At 37.4% G+C, this 22,220-nt stretch overlaps 1 long non-coding RNA gene across 11 annotated transcripts in view; it reads right to left on the reverse strand.

The window, feature by feature from the left end:
* LOC140611969 (uncharacterized) overlaps positions 1 to 22,220 on the reverse strand; it is a 317,125-nt gene that overhangs the window by 202,234 nt on the left and 92,671 nt on the right. For all 11 annotated transcript variants that reach the window (XR_012013313.1, XR_012013321.1, XR_012013320.1 and 8 more), the window contains exons 2-3: positions 10,387 to 10,413; positions 8,978 to 9,153 (exon numbers count right to left, since the gene is read on the reverse strand). This is a non-coding gene — a long non-coding RNA (uncharacterized lncRNA). The remainder of the gene's footprint in view (positions 1 to 8,977; positions 9,154 to 10,386; positions 10,414 to 22,220) is intronic.

Raw genomic sequence — 22,220 nt, forward strand, 5'->3', positions numbered from 1 at the left:
TCAGGGAGAAATACTGCAGCATGAAGAAATGTTGGATGTGGTAAGGTAATTGAAAAGCTGGTGCCTCTTTTGTGAAAGTATATTGTCTTTTTTTTTTTTTTTTTTGGTCACCCTGAATATCAATAAGTGTCTCATGTAGTTAATACTGTTGCATATAAAAAGTCAGAATTCTGTTCCATAATTCCCTCTTCTTTAATTGTTGGAGAGAAATGTATTTTAAGCTCAAGTTTCAGCTTCTCAAGTTTGGGAACTGTTACATATTATTTTTAGTTTGAGTTACAGTTCATATTACCTTACACAATATTCTTTAAGGATGTAAGAGATTTGAAGGATGGCTGGAATGTCTTCCTCAAAACTCTGAAACCTTCTCCTTTTCTCTCTCTCTGAAACTGAATCCTTTATCACATTTTCCCAAATTAATTACAAAAGTTAAAAATTAAATCTTACTTTTGTCCCCCACATTAATCCTAAGTAGATCAGTTATTTTGTCCATATTAATGGGAGCATAGCACTGGTGAGATTTAATTTCAAACTTTTGTAATTATAGCTAAAATTAAATTTTACCATGGATGAATTGTCCATGTCCTAGATGAGAGGAGACTAGGAGGATTAGCAATTGGACCTCCAGGATGACTTATGTTATCTTCGATAATTAATTAAAATCAATGTGTAGAGGCCTATATTTGGAAACCTAAGGAGTTTCCAAGCAGGAGTTTTTCAAATTCTCTCTCAAGTGTGGTGTAAGGCGTACAGGAGTTACAGTGCTTTGAGAAAATTCTAGAAGATCTAAAGTAGTCCAGTGAGCTTAGAGTACCTTATTCTGGTTACTGAATTAAGCAGGATTAGGTACTCTTCCTGGAATACTGCAGAAATTTCATAAAGTTGGAAAACATAGTGTTTGTTTCTCTAAAGGCTAGATAGCTGAGAAGCCACTATAGGGGGTGAAGAGATGGGATAGTTTATGCTTAAAATCGAATCTGTACGGAAAATTATAGGAAAGTTGGTAGGAAATCTGTTAACTCTGAAGACTCTCTTTAAGTGAAAGCAAACACAATAATAAAAATTTTGGTTATATCTCAAAATGTAAATGGAGAAAGGTGTGAATGTAGTTATAATGTAGAAACTGTACAACAAGGTTTATTTAAGAAGCATTGCCCAGAAAAAAAAAAAAAAAAAAAAAGGTTTTGAAACATTTGAGGAGAAAGGCCTTATAAATTTCAAAGTAGTAATCAGAGCAATCAAGCATTACCAAGTTCAGTGACTAGGCACTAAGGGGTTTTCCTGGATGTGTAGTTATTTTATAAATGCCATACCAGAGAAGTGTGTCGCTCCATTAAAAAGTCCAGCTGGGCATCTGTTTCCCTGGCCCTGGCAGCCCCATGTTTCCAAGTGCGAGGTTGTACCTAGAATGGCAGCTGCCCCTTTTTACAGCCGGTGCTGTTGGGTTCATGCATGTGTCTCCCTGGCATCGACAACAACTGCGATGTGGGCAGATGTATTCTGATGCCTCCCATCTTGACATCTGTCCAGCATTGCTCTGCACATCCATCCTGACTGCATCTTAGGAAAGAGCATTTTCACACTGCTACTGAGGAATTGATTAGAGCTGGGTTGTTTTTGTTTTTGTTTTTGTTTTTTTTTCTTCACAAATTAAATACACTACAAATGGCACAAAGTGGAAGACTTACACCTTGCCTATAATCTCATGGCAACTGTGTTTGTGTCGAGAGGGAACAGGGTAGACTTTTATTTTGCTCATCTTATTCTAACATGTATTTACTGTAGATTTGGTTGATTTTTTTTTCCCCCGTCAGCTGCTTTTTTTAGTATTTTCTTATAATGTTTGGTTCTGGTCATTTGAGTTTTCAGAGTGTGTTTAGTCACCCTCTACTGCCAGCCAGGCCAGCCTCAGGTTTAACTTGAAAAATAGTTAAAAGGTACATCCACTTCTAAGCCTGGTGATTTGTTAATATGACTGGATTAGGAAGCATGTCCTGGCCTTTGTGCTCATGCTAGCCGTGCTCTGCTTTTTCTCTCAGCTCTATCTATCATTAATGACAGGTGTAGTCTCGGTGTCCAAAGAAGTCTTCTTAGCGTACTCCCAGACTCTGCAGTTTCCCCTTCTACATTCATAGAATTTCACAGCCTGCTTCTTCAAATGAAAACTATCTTGAATTGCTCTGAGGCCTCTCCTGTGGTCTTGAATTAATATCCAATGTTGGTATTTCACTAAGCTTTCCATGTCTGTTTATTTCATCTCTACAACTAGACTGTGAGGTGCACAATACGCGTTTCCGTATCTTGCCCATTCTTCCCCCATCCTACCCCCAGATGAACTATGACAGTGTCTTGAATGTAACAGTTGCTCAGTACATTCTTGTTAATTCACATTTTAGTTGCCAATTCGAAGTAGAAAAGATCAAATCTAATTCCTCATCTATAATAGCTTAGATGTTTTTAATAATCTGATCAGAGCTAGCAGATATACGGCCAAAGAGAATCAAGGGGAATTAAAGTTGAGAAAATATTCTGTTGGGGAGCACTAACTGAGTTGGTGTCTGCTGCGATTTTGTCTGAGTGGATGATGATCATCTGAGTGATCATCTGTCATTCTGGGGAAATAGTTCATTCGTTTTGTCCTAGAATGTAGTAATAATATAATAGCTTCCATAACATTTTTTAAAATGAGAAGCAACATAGTAAAAGCCAAATACACAATGGAGAGCACATAGCCTTCCATAATTATCATCATCTACAATATGATCTAAATCATCAATGTTACCACTATTAGGCCACTAATAATTGACATTTCATAGTCACAAATTTCCCTTGACAGAACAGCATGTCAGACATCTGTTACCACTGCACTCCATTGCTTCTGCATATTTATATTAACCTCCTTGTTGACCTAATATCTGTCTTCTGCTTCCAGATACAACAGAAGGAGGTCCTCTGAACTCCACTCTGCTACTTACAGGGCCCACCACCATGTTAGGCAGCAATCTCTGTCCTGAGAACCTATGCCCGTCAGCAAGTTGAATCCTGTGTTAGATTTTATGCTGCACAGCTAGATTTTCGCTCAAAAGCCATTGAATACATTAGAAAGATTACTTTGCCCCTTCTGACTCTAGCAGAAGCAATAAACTTGAATGCTACAAAAAGGCTATGAATCGCTGGCCTCTGAGCTTAACAGTTGGAAATAACAAACGACCAGGCTGGCTGTTATGACAGTGTCCGTCACTGGAAGTCCACAGGCTCTCACATTCTCTGTCTGCATACTTTTTACTTGGAGCCAACATCTTCCCTTTCAGTCACAGAGACCACTGGCTGGCTCTCAGCTTGTCTTTCCCTCCACAAGGCCCTTGGCTGTACTGATTAGTAAAATGCAAATCCCCAAACACTTCAGGTTTTCCTCTACCTGCAAAGGTTTCTAAATGTTCTTATCTAGGGATTGATTCCAATGTGAAGCTTTTATTTATCTTTCCAACTTGAACTCTTGCTTTTGTCAGCAGAAAGGGAATATAACATCTATATTTTAGAAAGTGACCTATGGGGTTTCCTTTTTATTTTAGTTATCTGAATAAAAGTCCTCAGTGGGACTATCATTTTTATCATGTTCCTAATCACATGGCAGCTCTCTTATGTTTGCCCAGAAATGCATTTAATCACTGATACCTTCCTGTTCTCTCTTATTTCTTCTCTTAACTTGTTAAGCATTTCCTGTGCGCCAAAAAATAATTCACTATTTCTCAGTTTTCCCCTCACTTCTCAGTTATTCATATTGTCGTCATAACCGTAGACAAAGTTTATGTCTTTACACCTAACAATCTTCCTTCTACATATTTCCCAGGCTGCTTTATCCTTTACAAGAGTCAGATGTAGATATCAGGCCTCAAAGTGCCCCAGATAATGGAAAGCAAGAGGTCGAGAGGAGAGGGTGAAGCCTCCAGACAAAAATGTGTGATGAACAGATTTTCATGGTTTAATGCCGTTGTCTAGACTATGCATCCCTAAGACCTACCACAGCTTGGGGACTAGGTTAGGAATGGGATGAGACACAGAAAAGCTATAAACCTCCTAAATAGACACTAAAAATCTTTGGCAACTGTAACCAAACTCCTTCCACACCAAGAATTATACTCTCTTTAGGGAATTACTGGGAAAAGAAACATCTATTTTGTGGAGGGAAGGTGAGCACAAAATGTAGGACGTTTTTCTGAGTTAAACAAGGTTGGAATAATGGAGGTGGATTCTTGTCTAAAGAAGAGAATAAGCTCCCCTCGCTGAGATAACTCAATGAATTTTTCTAATCCGAGAACATTGGGATGGGGGTAAAATGTCCCACAGGAGAAAAATCTGCTAAATTTTAGGGCTTTTCAAAGGAAAAGAAAACTAAGAGTTTCATACTAAAAGGTGCTGACTTAAAAGCACTTCTATTAGGACAGCTTATGAAATAAGATAACGCCTGATATCCCTAGAGAGCCATGATTAATTGGTTTGATCGGGCAAGCCATAAATAATGATTACTCTTTCTGATATACTCCCATGGAATTAGGAATTAGGGAGGAATTAGGGACTATTAAAAAACAAAAACAAAAAACATGTGCTATGAAAACCTCACCATCACTTTAGGAGATGGATGTTGCCCCATATTAAAGAGGAGGAAAATTAAATGTGGGGATGTTAGGTAAGTCATTGAAAGTCACAGAGTTAGTAAGGTAGGAGAGCAACTAGGTCTATCCTGTCACCAATACTTTCCCCTTGAGCTAATGTAATCACATCTGATAGTGATTTGAACGAGTGCAAAGACTGAGGGCGTTTTTGCTTTGTTTGTTTGTTTGTTTTGTTTTCTCCTTGAACCAGGGGATAAAAATATTTTACATGATTTTATTTTTGGATTAAAAGATGAAATAATGTGCTCCCTTTGGTGCTGGTATGGCACCGGATCTTTTATTTCCTCCGCACAGCCGAGGAAGCCTTAAGAGAAAGGAAGATATTTTCCCGTGTACTGTGTTATTAGGTGCACAGTCTTTGGAGACCAATATAATTCCTTTATGTTTTCTCCAGAGAAGACATAATGATACAGGATTTTCAGTTGGAACCATCCACGCACAACAGAAGCAACAGTGGTTTCCATCTGTGTAAAGTAGATGACAAACAACTAGAATTATTGGAAGCCAGGTAGTTCCCAGGTTTAAATCACTGGAAAAGTAAAAATCTGTCATGTCTTGATAAAGCGTGTCTTTAAAAATAACAAATGCAGTAGCCTCCAAAGAGAATTATGTCAGGAAGAGGAAGCTGAAAAAGATAAATTCCAATACAAAGTCTGAAATCCTGAACCATGGATGTATCTCGTGTCAGTCTACAGATACGCTAAAAGTTGAAGACACCTTACTTTGCTCACCCTACGCGATTGTATACATGTATCTCAATTGTATGGGTTTGGTTGAAATTTTATCCTTTTATTTTGCTCCAGTACTCTTTCTAGATGAACAAATGGATATATAGAGATATGGGGGGGGGGGAGAAAAAAATATATTGCCCTAAATGGCCTGGGGGTACACGCAGCTTTCAGTGATAGATTTAAATGGCCATGAATTTACACTGACCTTACAATGTTCCTGTTTATCCTGAAGTGCACATACCATTTCCCCCCTTTGGTGCCTTGATTAATGACTCTTCACTTCTTTTCTGTAGTTTCTCTTTTCTTAACTTCCCTGTTGATAAGTATGTTTCAATTCGAAAGCAGAGTGTCACCGTGGAGTTGGGGGTCACTTCCTGTTGGTCTTAGTTACTTGGAATTGCCAGCCCCCCGGGTCTAGCTTTTACAGTGCTACAAATATTTCATCTCGCTGATGTAGTCCCCGTGACTGGGCCACATTGTCTATTATTTTAGATTGAGTGGCCCGTGTTTCCTTTTTTGTATGACACTTGAGTAACATTGTATGACTGCTGACCCTAAAGAAAATGAGATGTACCTCCCCTAAGACAAGAACCGAGCACCGAAACTTCTAAATAATGTTTAAAGAGAAGTCAGCGTGCTAACTCGAGACTGTAAATCTATGCATGCTTTCCAAGTTCCTAAACTTAATTTTCCTGACATGCCCTCTGTGCCAGTTCCACTTGTGCTGAGTCCCGAAAACTATGCAATCTTGAAGTACTCTGTCCTCTATAAGCATCCGGGGGCACGGACCTAATTTGATCACAGTTAACTCTACTCAAAAACACTGAAACTTAGAACAACACCCTAGCCTGGCCAGATTCAAGTACTTGCCTGCAGCTGTTTTCCTCGTGCAGGGCAAAAGCACCGCATCCCTCAGGTAAAACTTGAGGTTTCCAGTACTTTTCATAATCTGATAAAATGAAAATGAACTGCAAGGTCTTATTCCTTGTATTATCAAATACAGCTTTTGAAGTAACTTGAGAATAAGAAAGATGGCTTGTCCTTGCCTATAGGATCACTCTCAATTTCTCTCTGTCTCTCTTTCAGTCCCCTCTCCCTCCCTCCCTCCTTCCCTCCCAGTCTCCCTCTCTCCCTCCCTCCCTCTCCTCTGTGGAACAGGCAATAAGAAAACAAATCTCAACTGTGCAATTTGTAACATTTTTTCCCATGACGCAGTCTATCATTATTTGGATGACTAAAAGCTTTAATTATTTACTTTTGGGAGTCCCTGAAACCCATGTCATCACAAATACTGAAGAATTTTCTGGGAAAGGTTTGAAACACTTCCAGTTAAACTCTTGACTTAATATCTCAAGAAAAAAAATAATGTTTCTACCACATATTTTATTAAACCCTTTAGGTCCTTTTACAAGAGAGGAAATACCAATTAACGTATAATTTAGCAGAACAAAATATTATCCCATTTCAACCAGTACCCACTTCCTTGAAGTTTATTCAAGCATTAATAACCATTTAATGCAATTTAACTACACTGAGGTATCCATTACATTAATATAATATATCCATCAGGAAATTAGAGTTTTGTTTCCATGAATTTTGTATTACAAGAAGGTCTTTATAATTTTATTCCGCATTTTATGATCCTTAATTCCAACTCCTCAGTCCCTGTTACAGTGTGAGATGATCAAAATGTTACCAATGCTCAAAGATTACAATCACTCGATTTATTTAGCCAGGAATCACAAGTCATTTTTGTATATCCGTATATATTTGAGGATTTCAACCACTAGCTGTTTCAGGATCATCAAACCTCCTTAGGAACATAACAGTACGACTAAGTTTTTGAAAACTGATTATTAATAATGATCTGTTTAAAGCATACATACTGGGATGATGTGCATAAAGTAATATCTTCATGGTCTGGAGACCTATACAGTGTTTTCAAGGGTAAATTATATTACCTGTGTGGACAGTTCTATCAACAGATACATTCTTGAATGCTTTAGAGCTTCAGCTCAGGAAATACTGATCATGGAACCTTAGCTATGTTTCACTATATAAGGAAAACTAATCACATGATAGGGTATATGAGAATATTAGATATTAAGAAGACATGATAGGCCTTCCACTGAGCATCCTTTATCTTATACTAAATGCTTAGAAAGCTAAAAAAAAAAAAAAAAAAAAAAAAAAAACTTGATTAAAGGAGCTGGCTATTTTGTTTCAGAATCAGAACAAGGTTCTCAGGGTTCAAGTGAAAGCACTTTCTACAGTCTAATGAGCTCTCATCTAGATAGGAAATAAAAATGTGCAAACAGCAATGAAAGACCCAGATTCACACTTTGAAATACCTTTGCTCCCATGTTAGAAGAGTTGAGGGGATATTCCGTCAAACTTCTGGAACCCTTTGCAACCTCCCTCCATATCACAACAGCATAGAAACAAATTACATTGTCAAGGGATCACTTTATCTTAATGTAGAAAAGGTCGTGAACTTATGTGGATCATATTTGCCTTTTCAAGTAAAATTTGAAACTTTACCTGAGTATTTGTATTCTATTTGCCTAGTCATGATCTACTATTTTACCTTTTTTTAATTAATATATAACATTCGCTTAATTGATGTCTGAAAAGAGAAGCTTTTGGAACCGATAGCCCAAAAGGAAATCTCAAAAGATTGGAAAGTTCCTAAAATCCTACTAAGGGAATTTCAGAGGTCATAATTTGATTAATTCAAGAAAAAGTTCCTGCTACCGAAGAGGCTTGCAAGCGTGTACGTGGAGAAAGTGAATACAAAGCCAAGCAGATAGTCTATGAATTGTGGCAAAGTAGACCAACCATATGGCCAAATCTGATCTCTTATCTGCTCCTGAGTTGAGATATTATATAAGAAACTGTATAATTTTCTAAGTTTGCCTATCTACATTTTCTCCTTGACTCAGGTCAGGAAGTTACTCATTAACACTGTTCTGAATGCTAGATGCTAGTAGGCAAAAAAATATAAAAAAAGATAAATGCATCTCCCAAAGATTTTTAGCTAGGTCCATATGAGTAAATATTCTGTGTCTTCAGCTAGCTTTTCCTACTCCATCTTTGTTATCCATATGCCTTATGATGAAGTAAAGTAAGATCATAAACGTATGTTGTTTGGTTCTATTCACCTTACTGATCCCACAGTTAGGATGAAGTCTTTAAGGAGTAACGCTTCAGAGAGAAAAGATCAATAATTTGAAATTCCTTGAGTAGGACTTTCTTACCAGATGACAAGGAGCAAGGACAAAATAGAGTAAAGAGAGGCAGCCAATATCTACTTTAGCAGTGGATCCTGCAAAGGATTTCTGACAGAAGGTGCAATCCTGTTTCGCCACGCTTTCTCCACTGCTTCATATTTTTTTCCATCCCCATATCTACCTTCAGATGAATAAACAAAATCTCTTCCCTCATGTTCCTTTTTAATCTCTCAAGCTTTCATATTCATTTAATAAACATTTATTAGGAGCCTACTGTGTGCCAAACCTCGTTCTATATGTTTGTCTTTTGGCCATTGAACCTCTTATTTATCTCCCCACTTACCTCCTGGCTTCCCTCCATTCCGGGGATGTGCTGGACTGCTGCTGCTCGATCTGTACTATCCAAACTTCTGGTCCAGGCACTCAGGTACTATTCATGACCCAGAACACCCAACTCCAAATTGATTCCTCACATTTTATCAATTCCCAATTGTACAGAGAAGTTAATATTAGTGAAGACTAAAAAAGAAAATTGTTACATAATCATTCAAAATAAAGTGTGAGCAGCATAAAAACTCCTTATCAAGGATACCACCTTTAAAAATTAAAGAAAAGTAATTTTATCAAATAATTTATAGATGAAACTCTAATTGGTTAATTATTACAACGTTTTAAAAGAATCTGCCACCCACTTATCTGTCAAAAGCTGGCATCCTTTCCCTCCACTTCTAAATCTGCCTCCCCTTCTAATGTTTAAGGCCACCAGACTTACTAAGATAGCCACTTGGATGGGTGACACACAGAATTGACAAACTGATTCTCGACCTGTCTGATTATCTCACATTGGGATGGCATGGTCTTAAATTTGATAGGAAGTAATGAAAATAGATATCAAAATTGTTTCTATAAATAAAAATCTTTAACAAAGAAAAAAAGAAAAAGGAGGGAGGGATGCGGGGGTGTCTCAGTGGTTAAGCATCTATCTGCCTTTGGTGCAGGGTATGATCCCGGGGTCCTGGGATCAAGTCCCACATTGGGTTCCCTGCATAGAGCCTGCTTCTCCTTCTGAATATGTCCCTGCCTCTCTCTGTGTGTCTCTCAATAAATAAAAATAAAATATATTTAAAAAATGTTCTAAATATAGAAAATAAGGACCAATGAGGAAAACAAAACATAAAAATGGAAATATTGGTCATACTCATGGAAAAATGGTTTTGTGAGAGGAAATTTTTGAGAATGTAATAAACAGCCTGTGTGATTATATGCCAGTAATCCTTACATTAAGGAGGTATTATTTTTCATTGCTACATTATTTATTGCATGTCTTAAGAGAAGTTTTTTGGGACCCACTTTTATGCATTTAATATTTCCTACTTCAGGGCAGCCCGGGTGGCTCAGTGGTTTGGTGGTGACTTCAGCCCAGGGTGTGATCCTGGAGACCCAGGATCAAGTCCCACGTCAGGATCCCTGCATGGAGCCTGCTTCTCCCTCTGCCTGCGTCTCTGTCTCTGTCTCTCTGTCTCTCTCTCTCTCTCTGCCTCTCATGAATAAATAAATAAAATCTAAAAATATATATATATTTCTTACTTCAGTGTCTCAGAATGTTAACAATTCTGAATTCAACATTTGTGTTCACCAAACAAAATGTTAATAATTTTTTAGCCACCAGTAGGATGTACAGACAGAAAGATAATAGTAGACCAACACTTGAATCTATATTTGCCCAAATCAGTGGGAAATCAGTTGACTTACCAACAGTCTTATGGATGATGAAACTGTCTGTAACAAATATAAATAAAGAAATTACCAGTGAAACATTTACCTTTTTAAAATAGAAAGTACATGCAATTTCATATCAAGAAGCAGCAATACTTAAGAGATTTCATATCTAATTTCACTTGGCCTGTTTAGATTTAACAGTTAATTTCCAATTACAGTTAATGTTGAGACTCTCTGTCTCGATGACCTAAACATAGGGGTTGCAGTTGAAATTGTGTTGATTTCAGCTCATCCAAATTAAACAACACAAATTATACTATGAAAAAAATATATAGCATTGGTACTATATCCCTTTATGTATGAACATTTATCTTAAAAATACTGACTTCCAAAATCATTACCCCAGCTCTTAAGTCATTCCTATAACACAACTTTTGTTCTCTGAATGCTTACAGTGTACCCAGAACTGAGGGAGACGTTGTCAACAATTTATGTTCAATAAATATAAAAGAGTTACTAGGATCTCCAGAGTCACACGTCAAAGATGGCGTGCCAAAGAAGTGAAATAGCTGACCCCAGGTAGCTAAGGTTTCAAAATGCAAAAATCGAACAATATAAATCTGGATCTTACAGATTCTAGTTTGTGCACCGTCCATCAAGTCACATAAAGTTGGACAGTTTGTGGCTCTGTAAAGTTAGGTCTTGTCTTTATCCTAATTCTAATATATATATATTTTTAAGATTTTATTCATTTGTTCATGAGAGACACACAGAGAGAGAGAGAGAGAAAGAGAGGCAGAGACACAGGCAGAGGGAGAAGTAGGCTCCATGCAGGGAGCCCAACAGGGGACTCCATCCTGGGTCTTCAGGATCATGCCCTGGGCGGAAGGCGGTGCTAAACCGCAGAGCCACCCGGGCTGCCCTAATATGTTTTTTATTTTTATTTTAATTTTTTAATTTTTTATTTTTTCTTAATATGTTTTTTAAAATTCAGTGTAAATCATGACTGCATAGAAAAGCCAATAACTCTTACAAAACTTTATGAAACCGTAAAGGTGTAACATTGTATGCAGAATAGATTTTCTATCACATGAAACAATTTCAAACACAGGTGTTTGGGATTTATGCTTTCATTAGTTTATGAAAATAGATAAGAAGAGGTTCATAGTTTTTGTGTAATATTGTTTAGGCAATGAGTCAGTGCTTACTTTCTAATCATACCTATTAAAAATAAAGCATTTAGGTGAGGAGATATAAAGAGTGTCACAACTCGTGACTGCCAGGTATAGAACCTTTTCATAATACATTTTAGCTTGGAAAAGATCATTGATAGCAAGAGCAATTATCCTCATAATTTGATTATAACAAGCATATTAAGTCGAAAAGTAATCCCATAAATGCAGAAATACAGTCTGTTCCTACTCTCCCCTACACTTTTTAAACATGTTTTTTCAATCCCTAGTCTTTTATCAAGTGAGTAGATATTTGTTCTACCCACTTTAGCGACTTCTACTAAGACACCTCACTAATTTGTTGTTGTTATTTTGAAAGAGAGAGAGAGAGTATGGGCAAGGGGTGTGGTTGGGAGGAAAGGGCAGAGGGAGAGGGAGAGAGAATCTTAAATACACTGGATGCCCAGCACAGATCCCTACTTGGGGCTTGATCTCACAATCTTGACATCAGGACCTGAGCCAAAATCAAGAGTTGAACGCTTAACTGACTGAACCACTCAGGCGCCGCTGACATCTCACCAGCTTTTGAGTGAATTTCACAATTGTGCTCTTAATACATATAATTCATTATTGTTCTTTTCTTTAGTTCTTGCTTCAACTAGATGACAAGTGCCTGGGGAACGGAGGCTGTGTCTTATCCATGTTAATGCTGTGTAGACCACAAGCTCCATAGCGCTGAGCAAAAGACACTCAACCAGTATATAGCTAATAAATCTTAAGATTTCTATTCCTAGTAAAACTTGTGGGAATATGGACTCTCTTGTGTACTTTCAGTGAGAATATAAATTGACACAACATTCCTGGAGGATCATTTCTCAGATATATAAATGTCCAAGCCTTTCAACCCAGCCATCTCTACCTGGAACATTTTCCTTGGGGTCTTTCTCTGTGCATCATTTTCCCTATAGAACCACCACCTCATTTCCCACTTTACCATTTTTCTTCAGTTGGCTAAATCCTGTTATTTGTTAAGTCTCAGCTTAAAAGCAACACCACATGAAAAATTCCTCTTAATATTAAAAATAAATGTTAAGTGTCTTTATTTGGGATTCCCAGAGCCCCCAGTGTAACTCATCCCAGCACTTATTTACACAACTGTCGTATCCTTATGCCCAAGAGTATCCACCAAATTGTATTTGCTTGGTAAGTGTCTATTAAATTAGCGAGTAAATGAGTTAATTAATTAATTAACTAACATGTTTGAACCCAAGATGTAGAATAATTGTATCTTACAATATTAAAATTTACCAATTGTTTTTCAGAGTAGAAAGTCCTTATTTCATTAAGGGATTATTAAAACAAAGTAAAGAGAAACCTAATTTGATGTTCTCTTTCCACAATTTTTGCATCAAAGAATAACCCATATGCTTAGTATAAGCATCGTGTCGAAAAGTATGATATGGAAGTCTGTAAATTTAGAGAAAATATGTAGATCTGGGCCCTCCATTAGGGAGAATCATGGAACTGAGAATGAACTTCTTTGTGACCTCTGGATTCCTTATATCCTTACATTATAGTCCACACTAGCTTGGCTTTATTCCTCAAGAACAGTGTACAGTAAATGGCATGACTAAAGAGAGAGGTTTCCTGGGTCATTCCAGCAAAAAAAAAAAAAGGACATTTTCTTTCTTTCTATCCCACTTAGGATCCTTTGATGACAAATGCTCTCATAAGCATGTAGTAAAGGTGAAGAAGGGAAGGGATCAGCTGTATGAGAGGATGTTCATTTTGACCATTTAATTTGCTGTTTATTTGCTGAACATCTTGAAAAAGAGTCAGTTTAATTATTTCTGCTTTCCCCTAAAAAATCTAAGAAAACATGCTGCAATATATCAGTCTATCACTATATATATACACACACATATGCATATACATAATACGTTGTATATACTTTATATAATACTTTTTATAAAACTTTACATATATAATGTTTTCAAACAACAAATTGTACTTATCTCATCTAATCATTAACCATTAACTTAGACAACTTTAGATCGTCCCACATTCCTGGTGTTTGTCTGATGTAACCATCTAAATATACAAGTGGGAAAACTGAATTACAGGGAAGATTTTTTTGCCTCTTCTTCAAGGACTGAGCATTAGTACCTGACAGATAAGTAACACTGGAAACTACCTCTTCGGACCCAGTCCCCTGAACTCACCTCCCACCTCAACCGGTGTGTTACTGTTAAGTGTCGTTAATGACAGTTTAGACCCCAAATTGTAAACGTCAACTCAGTAATTGCTTATCCCTGAACTCATTCTTATGAAAGTTCACAAGCTGAGGCCATAAATGATACACAGCATTAACCAAACACACACACACACACACACACACACCCCATCTTGCTAAACTAAGGGTAGTAATGGTTTCTGTCTGAAAGAAAAACTAAAAAAAGAGAAAAAAGTACATCAATTTTTTGGCATGTAAATGTTTCCTATGATTCTTTTATGCCGTCTCCCCCCCAACCCCCACCCCTCGGTGAGATTAATCGTGTGACAAATGACATGAGATGGCCTTATGAAATTTTGTCTGGAACAATTTTTACTGCTAATGGAAATTATAAATAATATGTGCCTTTCGTCAACTGCATTCTTCAGTAATCTAATTGTATCAAGCTAATGAGACCTGGGTTAGGAAATGTTCTGAGGTTCCCATGCCCCAGGTCAGGGAATGCTGCAAACATCTCGGAGCAGATGTGCTCAGTCTCACGAGGGTGGCAGCTGGAGCACTTGGTCACTCCACAGAGCGCTGGCTGTGCAGAGGGCTGTGCACTTGACCTACTGCTGGAGGTAAACAGCCGGTTGGTTAGCTGCAAAACCAAGCAGAGGGGGAGGGCGGAGAGATAAAATTCTCCTTCTCCCCCCTTCCTCCCCCCCCAACCTCTTATTAATTCTGTGGAAGATTCTTCCCCTCTTTCTTCCCGGGGAAAATGGTTGTAAATGTTGCCTTTCAGACACCAGCACATACTTGGTATCTGCATGCGGTGTGCTAAAGGGAGCCAGAGGGCCAGGGCAGGGCTGCATGAGAATGAAAACACCTCTTTTCTCCATTTCTCCAAATCAATACTGTTTACTCTGCATTTACAAAGGTTGATGCACCACCACTCCAGGCTGTTACAGACAAACTGCTTCAAAGAATATTTTATATTATGGTTGGATAAGAGGCGTTTAAAATTAAAAAAAAAATCCAACATACTCCAAAAGTAGTTATGACTACCCCCCCCCCCAACCTTGAGGTTAGGAAGTGTGGGCAGTAGGGCTGAGATATAATTACCTACATCCTCTGAATGATGTCATATAAGGGCAACATGACCTTAGGAGTTGGTTCTAATATTTGGTGAATCTCCAAAATCCAATAGGAGATTTTTTGTTTCCCTTAGTTACTCATAGGTTTTTAAAATTTCTCCATTTCAATGCGGCTAGGAAATATTTTTTCCTCTTCCTTATGTTTTTTCTTTGTCTATTTTTCAAACAAAGTACAACAAACCCCACTCTCCTATTCTTTCCCAATTCCATGTACCACGTGAGTGACACACGTGCTCTCACACACACACACACACACACACACACACCTGAGCTTTTCTTCCTTTGACCCAAGGGATCACAGATTCCACAGCACCACACCGGGAAAGCACGGCTCCTCTAGTAAGCCTCCTGAAGTTTTATTTGGGATATTTCAAATGTCCCAACAATGAGGACGCTCACTGATTTCCTAGGAATGGGATCAGTTCTCACGGTGCGCATTTTCCTTCTCTTCTCATTTTTAACTCAAACTTTCCCTTTGCCCTTTGTGCTGTCCATTTGCATCGTTCCAGAGGATTCTTCTTCTCCTGAGGCGTTTACGTCTTTCACATATTTGCAGACTGTTATCATGCTCCTCTTAGCAATCACTTAGCCAAAATATACATTACTCTGTGCTCTTTTAATCTCTCCACATAAATCAAGCCCTTTGTGCCCTAATCATTTTGTTGTTCTTCTATGAAGTCACTCCAATTTGGCTTTGTGTTCTGAGGTGACAAAAATGGAAGACAGATTTCCCTGTTTAGATTCAGTCCTGTCATGTTGAGACCCCATCACCTCTTGCTCCTTCATATGAAATTTTTTCGCGTGCCAACTGACTCAGGACTCCTCTCATACTGTTGGATTATGTAGCTTGCTACGTACTTCTCTCCCTGGAGGCCTGATCTGCTGGGAACCTTGAAGTGGTTTATTGTGCTATTTTTAAGCAAAAACAAGAATAGAAATTGCATTAATTTTTTGATAAAGACAGCGGAAACAGACCTTCATGTCCCCACGCCAAAGTTCCCAAGCGTGTATTGGATCTATGGATTTTTCACATTTTTCCAAGGAGTTTCCATTAAGAATAAAACCAGACGTGGAAATTTCTAGGCCCCAAAGGAAAAAAATTTTAGAAGAGGAAAGCAGGAATTTATAATGAAATTCCCCTTGCATCTTTACCAAATAGGCTTTGATAGAGGCACACAATCAAAAGTAGTTTATTTTAGAAGTACTTGCTAAATTTCAGAAAGAAAATCAAACGAGACCGGAATACTTAAGTTCTTTGGAGGCATTTTCTTTCAAAAGTGTATCATATTGCCACGTTCAAATTTGTGTCATTCAGTGATAATCCTCCAGCTTCCTGATTGGCTATGGCATTTGGAACTGACTGGCCTTTGAATCACTCTTTATGCTGAAGGCGGGTGTGGATGCTAATCCGTGGGTCATTAACACCTCATATATGTTAGTTCAGAGATCTGGGGTGTGCCTGTGTTTGCGCTGCCAACATGCATAGCATTTCTTGGAAATTCAGAGTTTTTGTTTTCTGAGGGTTTGATTTGAAATATTTTCCACGTAGGCATTTTCTCTCTCACTGAGTAATCACGTTTTTGGAATTTGGTTTTATTTTAATTCTTGTTTTCTGAACTCATTGATTAGCACAGATATGCACCAGCTGAAAAGTCAAAAGAAGAGGTACAGGGCTTGCTTCATTGCTCTCTGGAGCTAAAATAAAATAAGTATGTCACCATTTTGGCTCTGTCTTATTCCTGATTTCTAATCTTTACCTACAATAATATTTTCATTCTTGTGGAATCTACAAACTCCCAGTGTGACATTACTTTTCTATTAACATTAGAAAACTGAGTACATTCGCTCTCCTATCCTCTCTTTATCATGTGACCCTAAATGCCAACTCATGGATCATAATAGTCCATGCAAGACACTTGCCTACTTTGCCATCATTTTTCAAAAACCAAAAATTAGTAGGAAAATAATCTAATGGAAAAAAATATCAAGCTTGAGAAGTTCAACAAAGTAAAGGTTGATTTTGAAAATTCTCCTGTACGTTGGTAAATTAGCTTTCTCTGATATGGATCAGCTTTTTAATACCACAGGAAACAACACAAAATGAAACCAAACATAACCACAGATCCTCCTTGCAGGTAGGTAGTAACCTCAGGTGCTAAATCACGCAAGGAGTCGTCTTGCCACCAGGCTTTATAGTTGCTGTTCCTACAACTTGAAATCCTCCTCTTCCCTTGACACATGCATGGCTCATCACTTTTGATTTCATCACATTTTTACTGAAACCTTCTCTTCTTCTTGAGGCCTTCTTTGACCAATCAAACTGGAGCACTCACACAAGCACTTCCTACCCAGCATCTCTGCTTTATTTCCTTCCTCTATCATTTATCAATATTGAACATGTCAGACATTTTACATTTTTATCCTGCTTCCCCCCCCCAAACTCTTCTGTTACAATGTAAGCCCATAAAGGCAGACATTCTTGTCTCACTGTTGCATCTTCAGAAACTACAATCATCTTCAGACCTACTGTAGGTGCTCAGTAGGTATGTGTTGAACGAAGAAATGAATCTAAAACTCCAACAGACCAAACAAATTGGAAAGTAATTGTAAGTCTATTGAAACAGATGAATATCTAAAATAAACCTTTCTATAAAACAAAATTAAAAATGAGGTAAATGTAATTGAAATAGCAGGATTGAATTTAGGGGAATTAATGTGTAATAGGAAATTTTCATTTCCTCTTTACTTTTACATACAAATACATGGACACAAATATATTCAACTTGCAAATAAATCATTACTCTCTAAGTGATGTTGTAATAGGAAGAGACATGCAGTTCATCCTTAATATGATCACCACCAAGGTTCTATGTGATATGAAATAGAGGAGTATTGATTTAATTAGGGGCAGTTACACAAAAGTAATGTTTTCCAAATCCTCTCTTGATTCAAGAACTAAATGAAATCATGTTTCTCCCATAAAACTACTGCCAACTACCCTAGTCCACACACTTCACTCCCTTCTTTACATTCATATTTTTGAGTTAAAACTGTTTGAAAATTGTTTTGTGCCAGTGCTGGAAAAGACTCAGCAAAGGAGAAATCTCACGAGACAGAGTTTTATTTACTCTTAATTTGCCATGACCATTTAAAAAATTAATCTCACATTCTATTCACTTCTTCTTTCTCTTGTTATATCTTGCACATATCACTATTCAACAAACCACATATTTTACTTAGTTATCCTATTTACTGGCAGCTCTTCTACTAGAATGAAAAGCATGTGATGCTGCAGCATATAGGGAAAAGTTAAGCACACGGTAAGATCTTATCCTGCCCTTCGTCTGGGAATATAAATGGACTTCTGTATCTATTAGGATCCAACCAGAAAAAGATCAACTATTTTGGGTAGCTAAAAGAGAAGAAATTTAAGGCAGGTAATTGGTGACATCAGGATTTAGGAGAGGCTACAGAAGTGATCAGAGTAAAGTGAAGCAACCCAAATATTATCTTGGGCCAAAAGCATAGTGATTTCCTGTTCATGAGAAAGGCATTTTCTGTAAGCTTACTGTTTTACAGGGAACTTAACAAGAACTGCTTCCAAAGAATAAGTTTTTTCTATTACTAAAAACTTTTTAATTTGTTAAAAAAAAATGTCTTTCTTTTATGGGTGTTGTTGGAGGGCTAGAGGTGGGCCTTCATCCCTGGTAGAGGAGTGTGGGGTTTTCCAGGAAGGCCAACAAGGCACAGCTGGAGCCTGCAGGGTGCATGATGTGACTTTGAGAATGTGTGGGAAGAGCATGTGCTGGTCCCGAAATAGGGACAAGGAGGGGATGGGGTACAATGTGCTGAGTGTCACGGATGGCTCAAAAAATGGTAGAATCAGATTCTAAGATTCTGAAGCCACTGTCATACTTCAGGAGGAAGCTAGATCTCACACAAGATGTTGGGAGTTCTATAGGGGTGGCACACCTGGAAGCCCCTTGGTGCGGGTGGTCCCTTCTCCCAGACTTGTTCATAAGTAGTCTAGCTCACACCACCAATCTGATAAACCCCAATGCTTGTGGATGCCTCTCTTTCCTCCTTTCCTCAGAGTCACAGTGATGGGGCACCTCACCCCAAAGGCCTGGCCAGGAGGTAGGGTATTGACTCTGGCCAAAAGCTGTGCAGCAACCCAGACCAGAATGGGAAAATGAACTGAGTATTAGCAACAATAGGTGTCTACACTTGAGGGACAAGGTGCCAATCATGTTACTGGAGCTCAAGGCCATGTTCACATGGAGGATGCTGAAACCATTTGGGGAACCTCTAGTAGAAGAGACGTCAATGGAGAGGAGACACTGGTAAGGCTGGAGAGGTGAAATCACTCCACATGCCTCACTCCTTCCTTCCAAACTCTCAGTGGTGTTTCTGATGCCAAAACCCAACCAAAAGTCACCTAAGAAATCCATCATGCAGTACTTTCTGCAAGATAAAAAAGAGCAGAGCAAAAAGGCAGGGTGAACAGGCCTGGTAAGTAGAAACATCCAGGAAGGAAAACCTTGAGAGAAGAGAACATTTAACTCAATGAAGTTTATTTTCTTTTCTTAAAAAAAAAAAATATTCTGGAAACTTTCTGGAAAACTGGACCTGTGAATATTTTAACTATGAAATGGTGATTCAAACATGCACGGTGCTTTGCAAGGAATTTCTCTGGTATACGGCTCAACTAGATATTTGTACTTAATCGTGGATAAAAAGGAGGCTTGATTCAAAAGGGTATGTATGGTTGGTGGTGGGATAGTGGTAGAAAGGGAGATGTTTATTGTAAAGTTTATTATCAGAGGATAATTTAGGAATTGAGATAAAGAAAGAAATGTCCTGTGGTTTGATCACCTTCATTTTTTGCAGACCTCAACATGACCCAAAGAAACAAATCTGGTTAAAGTAGTGTTTCTATTTTCTATGTAAGATACATAAAGAACAGATAGAAAATGATAGCACTAATTCAACTTTTTTAGGTGAAGTAGGAATAAAACCCAAATGTCTTTTATGCTCTCCTAAGAAGAAAATGCCTTCCAAAGAGAGAGAGGGAGAGGATGTAAATATGAAAGAGAGAAATCTGGAAACACCATATCAAATAAGGACCCTCTGTAAATCCTGAAGTTCGGTTGGTATTTTTCAAACTGCTTAATACTGCTGAATGGACATCTTTACATGACAAACACCAGATGGAAAAATCAGTTGAGAGTCACAAGCCGAGGATGATTTCATTACAAAATGATCATTTACTCATAATTATCCAGAAAAGCCCAAAACCCTACAGTGCTTACATAATAACATTTGTGTTACCAAAATATAGCAGGAGTATACTTTTGCTAAAAGTTTACATTCTAATCTGCAGGAGAAATTTAATTATTCTAATATGATAAACACATAAAAATGCCTGTCTAATTTTAAAATTGGAATTTCAATTTCCAGTAATACATTTCACCATGACACCATTTGCAGTTTTTCTCCTAAACTGCTGTCTACAAAAATACTGTAATAACATAGCTTTTCTGCTTAACCACACAACTGGCCATCAAGAAAACAAAGTGATTTACTTTCATCCTTTTGTAAATAAGAAGCTTATTTTTTCCTCCATAGTTGCATCTGAAAATAAGATGCTTTAAGGTTTAAGAGACTTTATAACAATAAAATGCTTTTAAAAAGTTTGAAGAGACTTAGGCCAAAAAATCCATTTAGAGCTATTGCTTTCAGTGACCACACAGCATGTCTAAGGCTGCCTCATGACATGTTTGCATTGTTATTTGGTGATAAACAAAATAAAAAGATCTGTCAGCGAAACTTAAATAAGTGAGATTGGTTACATAAACTGCAACATTCTGAAGTTTGGTACTGTACAGTCAACTGCTTGAAGCAGCTCTTCCAGCTAAACACACTTGGATTGTTTCTCCAGACAGGAAAGATTAATAGCTGAAAATCACGACCTTTGACTTTTGACATAAATTCCAAGAAGTGAAATGCAATTGGAAAAACTGGTGAAATCTTAAGTTAATTACTATAGAGTGAAATATTAGCCACATATCCACAATAATTAAACAGATACCCCCTATTTTGGGTCATAGATCTCCTCTCTAGCTTATCCAATGAATGGACAGTTCCAGGTTTCATCCCCACCGTACTTCTCCAAAATAAAGCCTCAAATTGCAGACTCCCCAGATAATGCAAATTGTTTACAAGTTGATTTCCAGAGAAAATAAACCTTTATAGAGAATTTGTTTCATCCGACATTTTAATAGCCCTTATTTAGAGATCACTGTGTAGAAGCATTATTTCATAATATTGCAATTCTGAACCTTCTTGAGGGACAGATTCCGATGACTTCCACTATACGTGCAAGTAGTTAAAATGAGAAAATTATCATAAAATCTCGGCATAAGTGTAACCTCTTTGAAAGAAAAATGTGTATCTTTTATTATGGACCATGACCTTTCGCAGAAACTTATCAGATTATCACTACTAAAATAAGAAGTTATTTTATAGTTTAATTATAAAATAATACAATATAATACATTATGATATCATTCAAAATTCATTTATGATTATAATAAAATATCAGATATATGCAACTATGAGAAACAAGTCAAATCAGTAACTTCTTAACTGCCTTCAACCGTCCTTCCAATAAAGGAATAATTAAATTAATACCTGTGTACCAAATGAGTTCTCAATAAAGAGTTAATGGCCCTTTTCACTACAATGTAAAAATGGAAATCCAAATAGTATTCAGTGGCACAGAAGCAGCTCACCAAGCTGCACTTTTCATATCCCTTAAGGAATAAGAGCTATCATATTATAAATTCTAGAGGAAAAAGATCCCAGGATGACAGAACTGATAAGTAACAAGCCATATACTGATGATTCAGATAAAAAGCTTCCTGTAAAACAATGAAACATCCTTTTTTCATAAATCCCATAATCCTGGCTAAATCTTTGCAATGAAACATGGACCATATTTTTAGTTTCTAAAAGAAAGCGGAAACACACACACACACAAACACACACACACACACTTTTAGCTCATCTTTAGGATCTTCATTTTCTAACCCCAAAACATGACTCAGCCTTTGAACTTCAAAAATGCCCATTCACTGGCTATGGGCATGTCTCCGTCTTGAAGAAAGAAAACCTTAAAGAGAAATTTCTGTTTGTCGGCCTTCTCTTAGAATTTATCATTTGTTCACAAGAGCTTTAAGATAACTTGTTATAATTCTCTTAGGGAAAAGAAACAAATGTTTCATTGTTATTAATTTTAAATGTGCATGTCATTAATATTTATTT

Source organism: Canis lupus, chromosome 20, assembly GCF_048164855.1.
Source record: "Canis lupus baileyi chromosome 20, mCanLup2.hap1, whole genome shotgun sequence".
Taxonomy (NCBI): domain Eukaryota; kingdom Metazoa; phylum Chordata; class Mammalia; order Carnivora; family Canidae; genus Canis; species Canis lupus.